Source organism: Oryzias latipes, chromosome 5 (genome assembly GCF_053564925.1).
Source record: "Oryzias latipes strain Hd-rR chromosome 5, Olatipes_Hd-rR_3.1".
In the NCBI taxonomy this organism is placed as follows: domain Eukaryota; kingdom Metazoa; phylum Chordata; class Actinopteri; order Beloniformes; family Adrianichthyidae; genus Oryzias; species Oryzias latipes.
Genome location: NC_136241.1, coordinates 33,603,335 through 33,606,543, shown reverse-complemented (window position 1 = coordinate 33,606,543; position 3,209 = coordinate 33,603,335). Strand labels below are relative to the sequence as shown.

The following is a 3,209-nucleotide window of genomic DNA, read 5'->3' as shown; positions in this document are numbered from 1 at the left end:
AAAAAATGTAAGAAACTGAGGTCTTTTGTTACATTTTACTGTGTGAGTTAGCTGTGCGCTCCGAGTTTCTGTACATTGTCTTTGAAAAATACATTAAATAAAAAGATTCAAGTTTATTTTCTTTACTGTGTAAACATTATTATTAGCTTACTTTCTCATCTTCATTGTTTTAATGTTACAAAGTAGATAGATTCCTCCTAAATCTAGTGATTTCAAGTATCTTCTTTGTTTCATGCTAGTGCTGTTCGTTCTGCAGTTGCTTGTGCAGAACAGGAATCCCTCTGCAGACAGAGAGAGCGTGCACCTCGTCCCAAACGTCCCAGCAACTCCACGCACACGGCTGAAGAGCTGCCAGCGCGCTGCTCAAACTTTGCGTGGGTTTTGCTCCGAGTGGGAGGGAAGCGCCACGGGGATCTGCTGGAAAGCAGAAAGAGGGTCATCCATGTAGGATGGCGCCTGCAGGGTAAAGAAGGCTAAATCAAAGGAAAGAAACCACTAGGTCATTGCTCCCGTTGCTGATTTTTTTTTATTTATTTTTTTACATACTGCTGGTACAGATTGGATGGAAATATAAATAAGAAAAAAGAATTGCTTGGGTTGAGGTTCTGGGGCAGCAATGCATCAGGACCCGCCGAAGGCAGAAATGCTGCTACGATCTGAGAAACCATCATGTGAATTTGTGTTTTCAGTGGTGTCCAGAACAAAATAAAGGATGATGTAATTTCCACATATTTACATATTTGTCTGCAGCTTTGCGCTGATTTTGCTGTTCAATGACAGCTGGAGCCTCATCAACAGATAGCAGATTTCGCCATGCTAAACGTTTGCTGGTTGGACCAACACGCACTCAGCACGAAGCTGGAGGAGACTATCTTCTAAATGTGCTTTTATTACAGTTATGATTATTAGTAAGGGCCTGCTCGCTCTTATGTATTTAAATCCCTGCGGTCAGTGCTTTTTTCTTTTTGCAAGGAGGACCCAAAAGACAGGTTAGCATTAGGCTAATATGCGCTAAAACTTAAAACTCTGAACGGGCAATGAGCATCTTGGATGTAAATATGTGGGAATTACATCATCCTTTATTTTGTTGTGGACACCACTTGAAACACAAATTCATATGATGGTTTCTCAGATCGCTGCATTTCCGTCTTCGGAGATCGGGAGCTTGGCGCTCCACTATGCGAAGGCAGCTGCCGGTCCAAAGAAAAAAGCGTGTCGGATATGCTGCTAAGTAGTCCTATAGAAGCTGTGTAAAATCATCAGAAGTTCACAACCATCACAAAGCCCTCTCCTCTGCCGCTAACACAAAGCTACACTGCTGTTAGCAGCCGGACACACGGAGAAAGCACTGACGTCATCGCCCCGCCTCCCCGCTGGAAATACTTATTCGAATTGAATAATGTGACACTATTCGCAGGGTGGATGTTAAAATGAAAATGCATTCCCCTCTTTGCATTTTCGTTTTAATTATGACACAGAATAAGCAGTTTTTAAGTAGAAAATGAAAAAGCATTTTCAAGTATTGATTTTTCATTTTAATTTTGAGTCATTTGATGCAGTTACATTTTGAAAATTAAAAAGCATTTCTGTTAATTTAATCGTCAAATTAGACATTTCTAAATGAGTTTTGCTACACATTTACCAGATAACTTTTTGAAAATGAAATGTCAAATACCATTTTCATTATTATTTTAATTAAGTGACAGAATAAGCGATGTTGAAGAAGAAAATGAAAAAGCCTTTTGGTGGATTGCTGTATCATTTTAATTTTGAGTCAAAAAAACAGCTTCATTTTGAAAATGTAAAGCATTTCTGGTTTTGACTTTTATTTTTAATTATGCTACAGAATCGCTTCCATACAAAATAACATGATATGAAATGATCAAAGGTCAAATAATCAGAGCCACGAAAATAGTCAGAGGGAAATTGTAGGCCACAGACACTCTAAAAATCACAAACGTCCTCTTGTACTTCAGGTATGTGAAGCTGCAGCTTTCTAAAGAAATATTAACACCTAAAATAACCATAAGAACTTGGAATTCCATTGACAACATTAAAGTCAAGTTTGGCAGCTCTCATTAAGTCTTTGTTCCTATTTCCTTTAATTATATGCTAATGCAAAGGTGTCGTCCACCAATTAAATAAAAGAAACGATGAAAGTTACGCAGAAAAACGTGTTTCAAACGAATGATTTAAACGTGAACTACGAAAACAATTGTAATCCTGCAACCCTGTGCTGCCGAAACCCGGGATCGAACCAGGGACCTTTAGATCTTCAGTCTAACGCTCTCCCAACTGAGCTATTTCGGCTGGATGTGTGTATAGCAGCGCACAGGGTTTTTCATACATTAACAGGAAACGACAGAAACCAGCAGTCATCCTGTTTTATACTGCCATCTTTTGGACACTGCCACGAACTGCAAATCCAGACTCGTGTTAAAAGTGTCATCACACTGGGTCGCAAGAAGGTTAAAGTTAGAAGTGATTTCGAGTTTTTATTTTATTTTACTCCAGATCATGGAAGGAAACCCATAATATTTAGAAATGTAGGTAAACCGAGAGGAATTCTGAATCCCGTGGCTAAACAATGGAGAAATGGTTTCATGTATTTCCTTTTTTTTGCAACTGCAGCGTTTTGTTCATTTTTTGATTTTTAGTTGAAATATAGTAAATTATAAATATATTTTTTTTAACAATTTGCAATTGGTCGTTGTTTTTGTTTGTTTGTTTGTTTGTTTTACAAGAGTGAAAGCAAGTGAGAGAGCGCTGAGCTGAAGTCCCAAAGATCGCTGGTTCGATCCCACGTGAAAAACAGCAAACACTTTTTATGTAATTTCATGCAGAATAAAGTCTGATTATGGTAATAAGGAGTAAGATGGACTTGTCAAAAACACAAAACCCATCAGATAAGGTTAAAACAGCATGATTTTCTAACCCTGAAGGCTTTAAATGTGCATAAAATCATTACAGTTCTTGTTATTATTAGCTGCTGGAATAGCACGGTAAAGGAACATAGGACAGGTCCCACCAGGAGTGGCTGAGCTTTGTTGGACCTTCTGCAAGCTCTGGCTGTGTTTCAGCTGGTCTGCTCTGTTTCAGTGCCAGGCCTGAAGAAAACAGGCCCACAGTGCCCCAATAAGGTCAGCGATTTACGTCATTCGTGTTGAAATCTGAATGAGTGTCCAGCTGGTTCTCCCTGGTGATGTGCT

At 39.0% G+C, this 3,209-nt stretch overlaps 1 non-coding gene across 1 annotated transcript; it reads right to left on the bottom strand.

Annotated features, from left to right (window-relative positions):
• Positions 1 to 2,237: 2,237 nt before the first annotated feature.
• Positions 2,238 to 2,310, bottom strand: trnaf-gaa (transfer RNA phenylalanine (anticodon GAA)). The gene has a single exon. It is a non-coding gene; the product is annotated as a tRNA-Phe (tRNA).
• Between the last annotated feature and the right edge of the window lie 899 nt (positions 2,311 to 3,209).